Here is a 17,622-nt window from a genome sequence, read left to right on the forward strand (position 1 = left end):
TTTCAATCAGTGCAAGCATAAATCTGAAGTTTGTAAGAAGAAAGGAAATTAAACAAATATATCCATCATTGCTTGATAACATAGTGTAGGGCTGGATGAACACAGCAGGCCAAGCAGCATCTTAGGAGCACAAAAGCTGACGTTTCGGGCCTAGATCAGAAAAGGCGGATGGGGAGAGGATTCTGAAATAAATAGGGAGAGAGGGGGAGGTGGGCCGAAGATGGCTGGAGGAGAAGATAGGTGGAGAGGAGAGTATAGGTGGGAGGTAGGAAGAGGATAGGTCAGTCCAGGGAGGACGGACAGGTCAAGGGGGCAGGATGAGGTTAGTAGGTAGGAATTGGAGGAGCGGCTTGAGGTGGGAGGAGATAAGTGAGAGGGAGAACAGGTTAGGCAGGCAGGGATGAGGTGGGCTGGTTTTGGGATGCACTGGGGGAAGGGGAGATTTTGAAGCTGGTGAAACCCACATTGATACCATTGGGCTGCAGGGTTCCCAGGGCGGAATATGAGTTGCTGTTCCTACAACCTACGGTTAGCATCATTATGGCACTGCAGGAAGCCCAGGATGGACATGTCATCCGCCTCCCCCTCTCTCCCTATTTATTTCAGAATCCTCTCCCCATCCAGCCTTTTCTGATGAAGGATCTGGGCCCGAAAAGTCAGCTTTTGTCCTCCTAAGATGCTGCTTGGCCTGCTGTGTTCATCCAGCTCCACACCTTGTTATCTCAGATTCTCCATGATCTGCACTTCCTGTTATCTCATATCCATCATTGCTTGTATTATTCACAAATGAAGAAAAAGGAAATATGTAGAAAAAACTGATGGACACATTTTCCAAAAGATCTCATTATTTGCTGGAAATATGCAGCTCGAAATTACAGTATTCCACAGAAGCTTGCACCTGCTGGTATACTTCCTGTCTTTGTAAAAACGTTGCTGTCAGGCAGTCAGGGCAGTGCTGCAGGGTTAGGGCCCCAGGCTAATGTGGGTTTATATCCCACATCACAGAACAAATGATGGAATTTAAATTCGATTAAATAAAGCTCTTATTAAAATTTGGCAACTTGTATGATAACTCTGCAGCTTTTGCTGTTTTAAAAACAAAACCCAATTTCATTAATGGTGCCTGGGAAATAAAATCTGTTATCCTTACCTGATCTAGCCTACACATGACTCCAGACTCACAGCATTGTTGTTGACGCTTAAGTGATCCTATGAACTATTCAGTTCAAGAGGCAATAAATATTGGCCTTGCGGTGATTACCCCAACCCATGAATGAATTTTAAAGATGGTGCTGAGGAAGAAATTTCAAATGAATCAATAAAACTATGTACACTAATAGCTCTTGCTAATAGCACTAATTGTACACTAATAGCTAATAGCTTTCCCTCAATAGCTTTTCCTTCAATTCTTCCCACTTTCTCTAAATCCAGGGGGTTGCCATGGGCGCTCACATGGGCCCCAGCAATGCCTGCCCCTTCATCAAACAGTCCCTCTTCAGCACATACACTAGTACTATTCCCCAATCTACAGCCATTACATCAATGACTGCATCAGTGCTACATCCTGCCCCCAGGCTGAACTGGAGCAGTTCATCAACTTTGCTAACAACTTCCATCCCACCCTCAAATTCGCTCAGTCTACCCCAGACACCTCCCTCCTTTCTCTTGACCTCTCCGTTTCCATTTCCGGCTGCAGTTTATGGTTCGACATTTACGATAAACCCACAGGCCTCCATAGCCACCTAGACTACACCTCTTCCCACCCTGTATCCTGAAAAAGCTCTATCCCATTTTCCCAATTCCTCCGTCTCCAACACATCTGGTCCGACGAGGAGACATTTCACTCCCAAGCATCCTGGACATCCACCTTTTTCAAGCAATGCTCTTTCCCCCCTCAGTCATCCAGACAGCCCTCCACCACACCTCCTCCATTCCTTGCTCTACCTCCCCCAACTCTAATCATAATAGGATCTCCCTTGTCCTTGCTTACCAACCCACCAGCCTCCGCACCCAAAGTATCATCCTCAAAAACTTCCACCTACTCCATTTAGACCCTGCCACCCTGAACAGCTTCCACTCCCCACCCGTCTATGCCTTCCACAAGGACCATTCCCTTCACCACTCATTAATTCGCACCACGCATCCCACCAAACTCTTCAAAAACCACCCTCCACCCAACCTCAGTACCTTCCCCTGTAAACCTAAAAGATACAACACCTGCTCAAACACCACCTCCCTCCAAGACCCCAAACAGTCCTTCCAGATGAGATAGAGTTTCACCCGCATCTTCATCAACCTAGTCTACTGCACCCGGTGCTCCTGATGTGGTCTGCTCTATGTTGGTGAGACCAAATGTAGGCTTCACTGTTTCACCAAGTATCTCCACCTGGCCTGTAATGGCCAGCCTAACCTCCAGGTCATTGCCCATTTCAACTCCCCTATCCATGCGTCTCCCCCCTCACCCCGTACCACACCCCCTTTGACATGTCTGTCCTCTGTCTCCTCCAGTGTCACAGTGAATCAGAACGCAAATTTGAGGAACACCAAATTATCTTCTGCCTGGGCAGACTATAGCCGAGAGGACTCAATATTGAGTTTTCCAATTTCAAATAACCTTTCCACCCATTCCCCGGCTCCTTTTCCAGCCTCGCTTCCTCCCTTCCATTCCACATTCTGACCCTCCCTCCCAGGTACCAACTAGATCTCTGATCGATGAACCAGGATCATACCGACTCTGGATGTGTTCATCCAGCTCTACATCTTGTTATCTCAGAATCTCCAGCATCTGCAGTTCCTACCATCTCACATACCTAGTACCAGTGCCCACTTAAAACCACCATTCCACTACTCCTCTCCCCCCACTACCCCCTCCCTCATTGTCTGTAGCTCCCCCTACCTCCACATCCAGCTCTGAAGGATAATGCCCAAAACGTTGACCTCTCCTTTTCTCCAGATGCTGCCTGACCTGCTGTGTTCCTCCAGGCTCCTGTTTGTCTACCTTGGATTCCAGGAACTGCAGTTTTTTTGTCTCTACACTAATAATTTGTTAAGAGAAAAATATGTATTTCTACAGCACCAAAATGCTTCAGAAATGAGATTTATGCTGTTGATATTCTCTAATCAACAGAATTGTCCTACACCTCTGAAGGAAGTGTAACTTGAACCTTCTGATCCAAGGGTAGGAACACTACCCACTGATCACAAAAGTTCTTGTTGATTCCTGTTGTAATGTGGGAAAAATACAGTCAGTTATTCATGACAAACTCTCATAAATAGCAATGTGGGATTGACCAGTTTCCTTCTCGTGGTGTAGACCATGAGATAAACATTAGCCAACACATGCAAATCTCCTCTTTTTTTAAAGTAGTGCCAGGTAATCAGTTACATTCACCTGAGAAGGCAGAGAGGGACTCCGTTTAATATTGTTATGTTAGGTGATAGTACTGTAAGAGCTAATTCTGAAAACTGCATTAAGGTCCATTAAATCTGATGATTTCATAAAGACTGGCATAAGGAAAGAGAGAACACCTTGAAATCAAGACAGAGATAGACCTGTTATCCTAGGTCTCCCAAAAATCTGACACACAATACCTATCTTATTCAAATAATTGTATGTGATTACTGTCATACAATAAACAACATCCTCATTAAAACAAGAACTGCTTCTTATTCAATTATGTAATGGTTTTCCTCTATGAATTTGGACCAAGAAAGCCTGTAGACCTAAACAGATAAGTGGGATGGTGGCAGTTTCTACCCACAACTATACATGTTGGCAGTGGTTGGCATCTTAATGCCACATGGTATGGAGTCGGGCAGATTCGAATGTAATTTAGCTGTGCAGAGCAAGTTCCAGTGAACACCGAAGAAATTCCCAGCTATAGGTTTAAGAGTGACTTGCACAGACAGTCAGCAGTTCAAGGAGATAATCAATCCAGCAAGACTACAGTAAACAAAGGATTCAACAAAGGAGAATTTACAGTCAAGGGAAAAAAGACATTCAGACCTGGTAAGAGAAACATAGAAGCAAGTATGAGGCTTTGGACCGAGTAGGTTCTGGAGATACAATCAGAAAAGGAGATGGTTTGGGGGTGATTTATCCAATCATATGTTGCCAGTTGTCAGCTGCGCAGGCTCATATGACAAATGTCTCATGCAAATAAAATGATACTTTGACAGTGCAGCACTTTCTCAGCTTTTCCTGTAAGAAAGGAAACCACATATCTCCTGATTCAGAGGCCAGAATGCTCCCCATTAAGCTGAAGCTGGCATAATTATTGAACAATTATTGTCACTTTAAAGGATTGTATTTCTTTTTGGCATTGATAGCTTTGGTTTGTTCATCTGATGTGGGCATCACTGTTAAGCACATTGCTGTTGGCCCCGAGTCACATGTTGAGCAGATTTCGTTCCCTAAGGCGAGTTTGTGGAGTAAATTTTTTGTTATAATAATTGACAAACAAAGGTAATGACGTTGCCATGTGTTTACACTAGATTTTTATTGAATTCACATGCCACTATCTGCTATTTGGTAGGATTTGAACCCTTGTCCTCAAAATATTAGCCTAGAGTTCCAGATTGCTAGTCTAGTGACATCGCCACCATGCCACCAACTTCCCGAAGTCTTTTGCTCACTCCTCTATTATTTATATAGCACACTGTTGCTAGTATGGATTTTAAATCATACAATTTTTCACAATGGGGCTACATTGTAGAGTAGGTGAAGAGTTTATGACTGCCCTATGTTGTGGGTTGCATAATAATGTTTATAATTCATTGATGGGATACTAGCGTCACAGGCAAAGCCAGCATAATTACCTTTATTCAGATGGTGGGAGCTGCCTTCTTGAACTGTGGTCAGTGTGGTATTGGGCCATGCACACTGCTATGAGGGAGGATGTTTCAGGAATTTGTGACAGAGACAACAAAGTGACAGTGGCGGTGATACAGCTTCAAGTTAGGGTGTGTATGTGACTTGGAGGAGAACATGCTCATGTTGATTTTCTCATGCAACTGCTGGCCTTTTCCTTTCTCCTCGTAGAGGTGGCAGGTTTGGACAGCACAGTTGAAGACAGTTCAGTGAGTTGATGCAATGAACTTTATAACTCGTACACACTGCTGCTACAATGTGTTAGTGGTAGAAAGAGTGAATATTTGATTCGGTAATTGTGGTATTAATCAAATAGGCTTTCAGTTCTACATGAATTTGAGTCTCTTGGATGTTCCTGCTCTCATCCTGACAATCCATTACACTCTTAACATGTGCCTCATAGATGGTGGACAGATTCTGAATAGTCAGAGACAGCAAGAACTACAGATGTTGGAGTCAGAGACAATACAATGTGGAGCTGGAGGGACACAACAGTTCAGGCAACATCAGAAGAGCAGGAAAGTTGATGTTGTGGGCTGGGACCCTTCCCCAATATGTCAACTTTCCTTCTCCTCTGATGCTGCCGTGTTCCTCTAACTCTACACTGTATTGTTTCTGGATAGTCAAGGTGTGAGTTACTTGCTGTAAAATTTCCCAAGCCCTCAATGTAAAGGTGAAATTACTGTATTTAGATATCTGGTCTAGTTCAGTTTATAGTCAGTGGTATGCACCATGTATTTTAGATGCATCTACAATGCGCAAAACTTAAACTTAGAGATAGGGAATGAGTAAACAGAGAGAACATTGGACCTCCCTGCTCGGAATTGTTTTTGTTGTTCTCTCTGATTAAATAGGATGATGAGTCATTTTGAGATAAGCCTTCCTTTGGTTGCTTTCTGCAATGAAATATCTTGAGAATTCATAACTTCAAGACAAGTAATTTTGGTATCTGTTCCGACCTGCCTCTGATATCCTTTCTGATCAGTTACAAAATGGCCATTAGAGACTTGTTTGGAGAAATGCATTTGTATGTCATATAATTTGACTAGTCATAGTCATACCTCTGCATAGCGCTCATTTTAGTTAGCAAAGTCATTAAACACAGCGTGTGAAGCGCGATGTCAGGAGAGTGAAGGTGAAATTCTATGAATATTCAGAGCAGTATGAAGGTCAAATACTGCAAGGATCAATCTGTACCTGTCAATTGCTCGGTGAGTCAATACGATTGTAAATATTCAGTCCCTGGTGTTGTGGAAATGGAAGCTGGTACAAACCAGAATTTGAAATTTTCCAGTCTCACTGTTGAAGTTATGAAGCAGTTACAGAATTAAATCAGAGGACTGAACAAAAAAGAGTGGTAATTTTGTTATCAGTGCGATACAAACTATATTGCATCCTAGATCTCATGGAGCAGCAGAGAAGCCAAACTGAAGAATTTTTGAAGGCTTTGAAGACACATTTTGAATCTTCTAGCGAGAAATATAAATAAAAGGACCAACAGAAAGATTAAGGCCAGGGTGCAGGATGTAAATTTCACAGGGGAAATCTCACAGAAGGAAAAAAGAAGTATGTCCAGTATGAAGTAAGCAAGCATTTTCTGCAAAAAGCTACATGTTTTGCACACAATTGTTTTTGTCAGGAAAAGTCAAATCAAGATGGCTGTAGGAGAGGTGTCAGATGATAATTTTGATTAATCACTCTATATCATTTAAGAGCTTGGCATCATCAGGAGTAAAGGTAAGAAATGGTTTCTGATGTTAGAATAATGAGTCCAGAAGAAGACCATTCAGTAAATCTGAAATGTTAGATAGACACCAGCGTTTGATACAACATCATGAATTTCGAGGATCTCTATGAAGTGACTCATGATGGTGGCCTGAAAATAAAGCCCTCAGAGGTAAAGTGGAGGCCAAATGATGGAATGACACTCATCTAAAGAGGATAACAGAAGCTGAGAGCTCAATGCAACATGAAGAATTTGCAGTTTTCGACAGTAATACAATTACCCCAGTTGAAGCAAGTCTAAGTTCAGACTGGCAGCTGTACACATGTCAAAAGAAATTTATTGAAGCCATTGGACTGCTCAGAAAATTGCAAAGATGTTTTTCGGGTAGGGCTTATACATTTAATGGTAAGATCCTGGGGAGTGTCACCAAACAAAGAGACCGTGGGGTACAGATTCATAGTTCCTTGAGCATGGAATCACATATCTATAGGGTGGTGAAGAAGGCATTTGATACACTTGCCTTTATTTGTCAGTGCATTGAGTATAGGAGTTGGGATATCTTGTTGCAGCTATACAGGACATTGATTAGGGCACTTTTGGAATACTGCATACAATTCTGGTCTTCCTGCTATTAGAAAGGTATTGTTAAACTTGAAAGGATTCAGAAATGATTTACACGAATGTTAGATAACAAGGTGAACACAGCAGGCCAAGCAGTGCCAGAAAAGCAGGAAAGCTGACATTTTGGGTCTGGACCCTTCCTGTGTCAGGTTTGGAGCATCTGAGCTATAGGGAGAGGCTGAATAGCCTGGGGCTCTTTCCTTGGATCATTGCAGGTTGAGGTGTGACGTTATAGAGCTTTATAAAATCATTAGGGACATGGACAGGGTGAATAGACAAGGTCTTTTCCCTAGGGCCGTGAGTCCAAAACTAGACGGCATTGGATTAGGGTAAGAAGAGAAAGATAGAAAAGGGACCTCCGGGCAATTTATTCACACAGCAGGTGGTTCATGTTTGGAATGGAATGCCAGAGGAAGAGGCGGAGGCTGGTATGATTGCATCATTTAAAAGACATCTGGATAGGTATATGAATAGGAAGGGTTAGAAGGAAATGGGCTAAATGCTGGTAAATGGGACTAGATTAATTTAGGATGTCTGAGGGGCATGAGTTGGACTGAAGAGTCTGCTTCTATGCCACATATCTCTACCACTATGACTCTAAACTGACAGAAACTCCAATGTATGCCATTAAGGGACCTGAAAACTAGAGAGAGCATGGATTAAATGCATGTACAGTGAGTGATGGAAGTGGCACTGACCAGAATTAACTGGTGATTTTTGTGCAAGAACAATTTTTTTTGCTGATCATGTATATTGGGTAACTTGTAATTTGTACATGATAACATATGAAATTTCTTGACCTTTTTTTAACGAAAATAAAGATGGTTGGAGGAGCTATATGTTTCTTATACATTCTGACATGCCATCGTCACGAGATTCCTGGTGTCAGTTGTTTTCACTTTAGTTGGACAAACCATTAAAACACACCGTGTAAAACACTTTTAAAGGTAACAGGAGTGGATGTACAATGGAGTGTGGAATCCAAAACTCAAACAGATCATGATGTGAAGGTGCCAGAGATGGTGGAAAAGGCCAGAAATGATAGCCATGATCTTATTCAATGGACTGAAGGGCTGAATGGTTTCATCCCATTTCTACTTTGTACATTGATATGTTCATTTTTCTCTCCTTGGGAATTCATGGCACGTATGAAAAAGAGGATTCTTTATAAGTTTTCCCCAGTAAGCATCTATTAATATATTAGTAAAACTCATTTTTACTAAAATTATTTGGTGGAGATATAGGAGCATCAGATGGGTTTAATTCATAATTGATTAGATTTATATCATTTCACTGGGCTACTGAACCAAAAGCTCAGGTAACCACACTAAGGACGTAGACCAAGTCCCACTGCAGTGGCTGGTAATAGAATTTGAATTCAGTTCATGAAATCTGGAATTGAAAGTTAGCCTTATTGATGGTGACCACGAATCCTACATCAATTGTGGCAAAACAAAAACCCATCTAATTGACTAATGTCCTTCAGAAAGAAAGCCTGCAGTTCTTATCTGGTCTGGTCCACAGGTGACTCCTGACTGCCCCCTGCAATGGGCTGGCAAGATACTTAATTCAAAGGCAAGTGAACATTGCTGATCAAAATCCTGGAACTCCCTCCCTAACAGCATTGTGGGAAGGTAAACTGCATCTCAAGAAGGCAGCTCAGCAGCACCTTCTCAAGGGCAACGAGGTACAGGCAATAACTGCTGGCCCAGTTAGCGATGCTCACATTCTGTGAATAAATACCATATTTTAAAAAGTAGAAATAGGAAACAAATATTGTCTTTGTCAGTCACACTCACTTCCCATGCTAGAATAAAAATTATTTCAAAATACAAGTGATCCAGACTTATGTAAGTAAAACTACATATATTACTACTTGAGCAGAATAAATGTATAGTTAAAGTATGCAGAGGTGAATCAGCTATAGGCAAGTTCGATGTAACTAACGATAAAGTGGGCTGGACAAAGAAGAAATGTTTTGTATATATTCAGATAATACAGTGTGGAGCTGGAAGAACACAGCAGGCCAGGCAGCCTCAGAGGAATAGGAAAGCTGACGTTTCCAGTCAGGACCCCTATGTCTGAAGAAAGGTCCCAACTCGAAACGTCAACCTTCCTGCTCCTCTGATCTTGCCTGGCCTGCTGTGTTCCTCCAGCTCCAAAATGTCTTCTCTCAGACTCCAGCATTGGCAGTTCTTACTATCTCTGAGTGCAATGTATATACTCATTTATTTTCTTTCCCTCGCCAGGCAGATTGACCTGTTGCCTGTTTACTTACATTGACATGTGACGAAGGCAGACAAAATAATATGGCTGTTAATTTCATAATGATGCAATATCATGAGCACCCATTGTAGTTCTGTTTCTTGAAACTGAATCGTAACGTTTGATCACCCTCATTTACAGAAATTTTTTTTAATGGTAATCATTCTATCAGCAGCAGGCTCAACTGCTTGTTATGTCATGGTGTCCTTCCTTCACTAAATGCATTGGTGCCTTGTAATGTGAAACACTCCTGTTTGTTTTGGATGCACATTCGTCCACTGAAACTATATATGTGATTCAGGCTGAACAATAAAAGATGCTGCTCTGATATCTGCCTTGTACTGCATAAACTAATCTGTTTGAAACACACACACCATCACGACTGAGGAGTCAAAACAAAACTGGGGTTGCATCAATTCAAAGGTTGTTTTTCAAGAATTTTGGTATCTACACTATATCCGTCATAAACATATGAAGAAAAGATGCCCTGCCATTATATCTTAAAGTGCTTGGCTTCAAAGTGAGTTCAGTCACATTTTATCTGATGAATAACTCTATATGAAGGGATTGGGCCATTGTAGCAGGGTTTAAATGTTTACCAGCTCTTTGGTTTTCAGTATTCCCACTATTCTTTCCAGTTACGTCCCTGACCTCTCCTTCAATGGTATTGTTGTGTTGCCAATAAAATGCTGGCAGCATTTCTTTAAGAGATTGAAAGGGAAGAACTGTCTGCGCTCTTCTATTGAAGTGAGTCAATATTAGAGGTTGCGATATTAGTGATCAAGTTAAAAATGTTGTATTCTCATTATATGGGATCACAGGATTTCCTGGGGTTTATAGCTGGTATTTTGCCAATTGCAACCTACAGTTCTCACTAAGTCACTCATCAGTGGCTTTGAGTAACTGGAAAACTAATCTCTATGTGTGGCTACATGGACCGTAATATAATGGTGTCGCACTGCCAGGAAATCTTATATAGATTGAAAGAAGCTTATGGGAATGATGTAATACAGAATGTGGAAAATAAAATGGATGATTACACTTCTTAAAGAAGTCACACGTCACCAGGTTATAGTCTGACATGTTTATTTGAAATCATAAAGTTTCGGAGTGCTGTTCCTTTGTTACCTTCACATGATGGAGGAGCAAAAGCTTGAGATTTTAAATAAGCTTGTTGGACTATAACCTGATGTCGTGTGATTTCTGACTTTGTCCACTCCAGTCCAACACTGCCACCTCCACATTAAAGAAAACATGAAAGACAGGCTCTGCAGAGGTATTATTGCTGCCTAGCTTCCATGAGTCTTGTTTTCCTCTTCTATTGTCTATTTCATGCTCACTCACACCATAGTGTCCTTATTCAGGAGAATGAGGTTGCTGTGTAACTTTGGGTGTTTCTGGGCAATCACTGATGATTGCACTCTGTAATTAACTAACGGTTAAAGTGTGTCATTGATCTTTCGGAGTGGAAACTGAGTGAAGTATCAATCAATATAAAATACAGCAATAGATTGACCTGCCTGGGAAATATTAGGAAGAAAAGAGTTTGTTTTTCATAGAATCCCTACAGTGTGGAATAGGCCCTTCGGCCCAACAAGTCCACACCGTCCGTACAGCATCCCACCCAGGCCCATCCCCCTCTCACCCACCTAAGCTGCACATCCCTGAAAACTACGGGCAATTTAGCATGACCAATCCACCTAGCCTGCAAATCTTTGGACTCTGGGAGGAAACCAGAGCACCCGGAGGAAACCCACACAGACACGGGGAGAATGTGAACCCTCCACACAGACAGTCATCCGAGGGTGGAATTGAACCGGGGTCTCTGGCACTGTGAGGCAGCAGTTGATGGATGATAGTAAAATGTAGAGTATGCAGGGTAGATTGATCTTAGTGGGATAATAGGTGGCCACAACATTGTGGGCCAAAGGATCTGTACTGTGCTGCACTGTTCTATGTTCTATGTTCTATGAAGCATACTTCTTTTGAAGCTTCCCCATTGAACATGTTCGCGAAAGTGTAATTGGCCAATTAAAGTAACACCACGGATGGTGATTTATTGTGGAAGTACGATGGTTCAGTTTCACTCTTGCCAATTTGCATTAATCCAGAGCTTGATTAAGGACTCACCCATAAATGAAATATCTTCTCCCTGTCTTAAAGTACCAATGCAGAAAGTATAGACTGAATGGCCTCCTTCTGCGCAATTACAACTCTGTAATAATACGATTCTTATGCCAGGGCAACCATAGTTGCAATATGTATGGACAGGAAGCCACTTTCTGTGTTTAAGCCATCCTTCTCAGCTCTGTGATTTCTACCTCAAGGACAAGACCAGTAATGCCCATCACTTCCAAATTCCCCTCCAAGACGCAGCAGCCACTAACACTGCCAATGTGACCACATACCATCACCCTTCATTCATTGTGCTAGAGGATGACAATGTGTTTCCCACCTAACATCATCACGAGACCATTCGTTGCAAAAGAACTGCTGCAGTTCAAGAAGGAGGCCTCACCGACAGTATCTCCTTTGGAGAATTAGAGACAGACGATTAATATGCCGGTACCACATTCCCAGAACATATTAAAAAAATACGAACTAAGTCTTGCCAAGCAGTAAGAACAACACAATCTATCTTATTGGAGAGAACAAAGCACCAAATGCATGTTCATTTTTTAACTAATTTCTCTACTATTTGCACAATATTGTTTGGCAAATGAGGTATAAAATTAAGCGGAATATTGATTTTCGAAAGAAATGTTATAGACCACAAGCTGCAGGGGGTTAGTTAGTGCTCTTGAGGTTAAACTGCCATCTTTTTTTTATATAAATGGTTGGGAGCTCCGTAATGTATTTCATTTTCAGAAGTAATCTTAGATGTGAAACAAATATAGTGAAGTCTGTTATCAAACCATAACATCTGCTGCAGTGGCAGATGATGAAATAGCTGACTGCTGAGCTGAAGACAGTCAGCGTAGCTTTCTTAATGCGCAGGCTATTGTGCAAACAAACAAACACTGATATCGCCTGTGCTTGTCACAATTATTCAGTATGATGATATATCATTCTGCATTAGCTGCCTGAGCACTGAATTTCATCTACAGAGTGAACCATGGCAACATGCTTTCTACAATATATTGTTCAAGAGCAGGATTTTACATTAAAGATGGTGGGAGGGGGGAAATTGTGCAGATCTAATTCTCGATAACAGTGAAAAGAATGACTGCAGCCCAAACAAAAGAAAAGTGCAGGGTCTTTTGAAAAAGTCTATTGTATTAGGTGATATTCTTTGATACATGGGAAAGTTAATTGCCACCCTGTTAATAAGAATATTCATTTCAACGGATTGTTTGCCTGGACGCACAGTCATTCCTATATAAGTGGTTGTTTAATAATTAGATAAAGGGAGTTGGTATTTCAATTAGCAAGCTTCTATGTATTACATTATAGGATGACAGATCAAGGATAATGGACGTCTGGCAATGAATACAGGGCTGTAATTTAACTGAGAGGACCGAATGCAACCTTAATGTGTAAAAGCAAAATTTAGTTTAATACAAAAGTTGGCAGCATCCTTTTCCATGTGAGAGCATAAAGTGCTGGTGAAGGCAACGTCCATGATAAAATCAAGACAGTGTCATCTTGATGGGTAGAATGGCCTTTTCACACTTTAGGTTTTCTTTCAATCTTAAGCCTGAAGATCAAAATAGGACCATGGGGAAGATGAATTATTAGAAAATATGGCATCATAAAACACCAAACGGTAAAGTTGGCACCGTCCGGCCAGGTTATGGGGCTGCTCACTCATTAGATAGAGATGACTGACAACAGTTTAACCCGAAGGTTACTACACTGCAGACACGGTGAGAGATTGAGAAGCACCGTCTCTCTGACCCTTTAGCTGTACTCGATCTGTTCATTGAGAACTGTTGACGTGATATTGGTAGCCCCAATTTCTCTGCACCCCCACCCTCACCAAATCCAACCTATCTCCCTCCCCCTGACCATACTCCACGTGCTTACATCTAACCCTTCCACAGGGACAGTTGCCACCGGGACACCCTGGTTCACTCTTCCTTCACTCCTAACATCATCCCCCTACCAACAACCTTACGACACATTCACCTGCAACCAGCAAATGTGGAACACCTGCCCATTTACCTCCTCTCTCCCCAGTATCCAAGGTCCCAAACATACCTTCCGAGTGAAGCAACACTTTATGTGCACTTCCTAGAATCTAGTCACCTGCATTTGCTGCCCACAATGTGATCTCCTCTACACTGGGAAAACAAAGCGTTGACTGGGTGAACGCTTTGCAGAACATTTACGTTCTGCTCACAAAAAAGACCCTGAGCTTCCAGTTGCTTGTTACTTTAACACACCACCCTGTTCCCTGGCCAATACCTTTGTCTCTGGCTTGCTGCAGTATTCCAGCGAAGCTCAGTGCAAGCTGGAAGAACAATTCCCCATTATCTGCTTGGGGACCACACAGCCCTCTGGACTCAACATCAACTCAACAATTTTAGGGCCTAAACTCCCCCATGTCCTAGCCCCTTACCCCACACACCAGGATTTGTTACCACATAGCCTGCCATGACACACTACCCATTGTTAGTCAGTAACAGTCGCCATTAACAGCTACTCATCCTCCTAGCCAGATCGTTATCAACTTCTTTGTCTAGCCAACTGTTCTTCTCTCTCTTTGGGCTCAATCCTATCATTTTCTCCCTACCCCAACCCCCTCTCTATTTTCTGCATATAAACCAACAATTTCTATCTACCATCAGTCCTGAGGAAGGGTCACCAGATCTGAAACGTTAACTCTGACTTTTTTCTTCACAGATGCTGCCAAACCTGCTGAACTTTTCCAGCAATTTCTGTTTTTGTTGCTTCATGGTAACTTCAGCTAGTTCAGGAATTAAACTCACGCTATTAGCATCACTCACCAGCTGTCTAGCCTACTGAGCTAACCAACCTTTATCGCAAGCCACTAAGCAAAGGCTAAGGTGCAATAATTGTAATCAATTCTTCTTAGTTATCCATTAATCTAACAAAAGATGAGGTCTAGCTTTTTGTTCTGCTGATGATTTTTTTATTTTTATTGACAAAATATGGGGAGCAAGGGTGAGATATTAACGTAATTTTCAGTATGTGATACCATTATGTGATACTTTTGCCCAAGGTATAAACTAGAGTCTATTTGCACAGCAAGGTTATAACAATCAAATCTGCACTGGATTAATGTAATTCCTTTTTATGTCATTGCATGACAAATGACATAATCAAAGTCTGCTTCTCACTTGAATCTCCATTGTAAATGGGACAATGGGGGTAGTGGGGTGCTCCTGATCAGGTGAATGCCTGGCTGAAGGCTATCGTAAAGCCCGGGTGGACAAACAAACAAAGTTATTGCCAAATCTTACAACAGACAATAGGGAAAAATCACAGGGGAATTCCCAGTTGCTTCAATTTCTGTCACTTCAGGGCACTAGCACTGCTGAAAAATTCAGTGTTTTCCTCCCCAATTAATCATATTGGGACCTGATCTGCTTCAAAATGTGCTATTTGTTCATGTTGACCAACACATTGAAGGCATATTCTCATGGACTGAGACACACCAAACACATGGGCATTGAAACTAAGGTTTAAACAACTGTTTGAAATGCCACTATCTTAACGCAGGCATGAAAGAAGTGGCATAAGACATCTGTTATAACAGCTGACCAGGAAAATTGTACAAGGACTAGTCCATGATGGCACATGAAGAAAGGCTGAAAATGTCATCTTTGATGAGATGGGGGACCTGGAGCATGTCAGTGAGGAAAGGGGTGATGAATGAATGTGACAAGCTGGAGTTGGGACCAGTATGGGAACTTTGGAAAGAGTAGGTCTAAAACTGACAAAATAATAGATAATAGTTTCCGTAAAAGTGGAGCAGCAATGGAAATATGTTAACAATCAGAAAATATCCATTCGTAGGCCAAGTTTGTGAAAGTAATCATTTATTTATTTGCCGGGTTCGATAGGGAGAACAAAATAATTTATAGAACTGGGACAATGATGGGACACACAACAGTTTTTTTACTTCATTTCATAAGCCTCTACTTACCCAGTTTCTCACCAGATCCCTAAATCTGTTGAAATGCACTTCCATACTCACTTATGTTGAAGTCTGTTAAACCTGAAGGCAAGATTATTACATTCACTTCCTTTATACTTTCATCTTTGTTATTTTTTCAAATACCCACCCATTTTCAATTGCTTCATCAGTTGCCTTCCATCAATCATAAGGTTCAGAAGTAGGAATATTTGGCGATTGCCTAACATTCAGCACTGTTTGTGAATCCTCAAACACTGAAGAAACCTGTGTATTTATGCAGCAAGACCTCAATAACATTCAGGTTTGGGCTGATAAAGTGACAAGTAATCTTCATGCCACACAAACGCCTGGTAATGGGGTGGCATGGTAGCTTAATGGTTAGCACTGCTGCCTCACAGCACCGATGTGGAGTTTACATATTTTCCCCATGGCTGTGTGGGTTTCCTCTGGGTTCTCTGCTTTCCTCCTTCCATCCAAAAATGTCCAGGTTAGATGGATTGGCCATGCTAAACTGCCTATAGTGTTCAGGATTAGGTGGATTAGCCATGGGAAATGTAGGGTTACAGGGATGGGGTGGATCTGGGTAGGATGCTCTTTGGAGGTTTGATGTGGACTTGATGGGCCAAATGGCCTGCTTCCACACAGTAAAGGTTCTAAGATTTGATCTCTCTCAAGAGAAAATCTAACCATTACTTGAGATTACTGAATTTAACACTATCAATATCTTGGGAGTTACCATTGAGCAGAAACTGAGCTGAAACAATCATGCTGTGGCTATAGGATCAGATCAGAGCCTGGGGATCCAGCAGATGGTGACTCATCTTTTGACTGTCCAGACCCTGACCATTATCTACAAGGTACAAGACAGGAGTGTGATGGAATACTCCCCACTTGCCTGGATGGGTGCAGCTCCAACAATACTCAAGGAGCCTGGCACCATCCAGGACAGAGCTGCCACTTTATTGTTGGAAACCATAAATATTCATTTGTTCCATCACCGACATATAGTAGCATCTAGCACCGCGGAAATTCGCCAAAGCTCTTTAAACAGTACCTTACAAACCTGCAACCACTTCCACCTAGATAGGCAGGGGCAGCAGATACATGGGAACATCACCATCTGCAAGATCCCCTGCAAGCTACTCACCATCCTGACTAGGAAATGTATCTCTGTTTCTTCACTCTCACTGGGACAAAATCCCGGGATTCTCTCCCTTACAGCATTGCAGGTTGAACAATACCAAATGAGACGCAGCAGTTCGAGAAAGCAGCTTGCTCAATGGTATTTAGGGTTGAGTACAAGTGCTGGCTCAGCCAATGAAATTCAAATTCCCCAAATAAATAAACCAAAATGAATATTCCCTCATATTTGATCCATCTGCCTAAACTCGTTCAGACCCACAAATCTCCATTATTTCTAGAATCCTTCATTGCCTGCCTCTTGCAAGACACTGATGTGAATTGTTCCCACACTAACTGCCATGCCTTCAGGTGCCTCGACCAAAAGCTTTGGAATTTGCCTCCTAAACTTTTTTGTTTCTCTTGCTCCTTCTGTTTTAAGTTGCTCAATAAACCTTCCCTTTTATAAGCAACATTTTATTCACATGTCCAAATAATCCCTTTCATGGTTTGAAACGATAATTCATTTGTTAGCAATCTTGTAGGTCATTGTAATTATATTAAGGTGCTATATAAATGCAAGTTGCTGACTGACTTGTTTTCTTTGCAGACGGGTTTACCACTATGGTGCGGGGCTTTGTAATAATGTTTGTAATAGCTCCCATAAGAAGCAGACATAGGTAATGTAGTATTGAAGGATTCAACAGATGTCTATTGCAGTCTTTGCTATATACAAACATTATAGTCACTGGCAGTTCAACACCTAAACTAATAACCTGCCGAGCGTCAAGTGGCCCCAATTAAGACAGAATCCAAGACCCTAATAGCCTCAACTCGTATCCTACGATATGAAGCTCATATCATGAGATCTCTTGAAAAGAATGATCTTTATTGTCACACATAATTTGTGTTTATAAA

General features: G+C 41.7%; 1 long non-coding RNA gene across 1 annotated transcript in view; it reads right to left on the bottom strand.

Moving 5' to 3' along the window:
* LOC125463328 (uncharacterized) overlaps window positions 1-17,622 on the bottom strand; it is a 203,791-nt gene that overhangs the window by 114,394 nt on the left and 71,775 nt on the right. The gene's annotated exons all lie outside the window — the stretch shown is intronic.

The sequence above is a fragment of the Stegostoma tigrinum genome, chromosome 25 (assembly GCF_030684315.1).
Source record: "Stegostoma tigrinum isolate sSteTig4 chromosome 25, sSteTig4.hap1, whole genome shotgun sequence".
Classification (NCBI taxonomy): domain Eukaryota; kingdom Metazoa; phylum Chordata; class Chondrichthyes; order Orectolobiformes; family Stegostomatidae; genus Stegostoma; species Stegostoma tigrinum.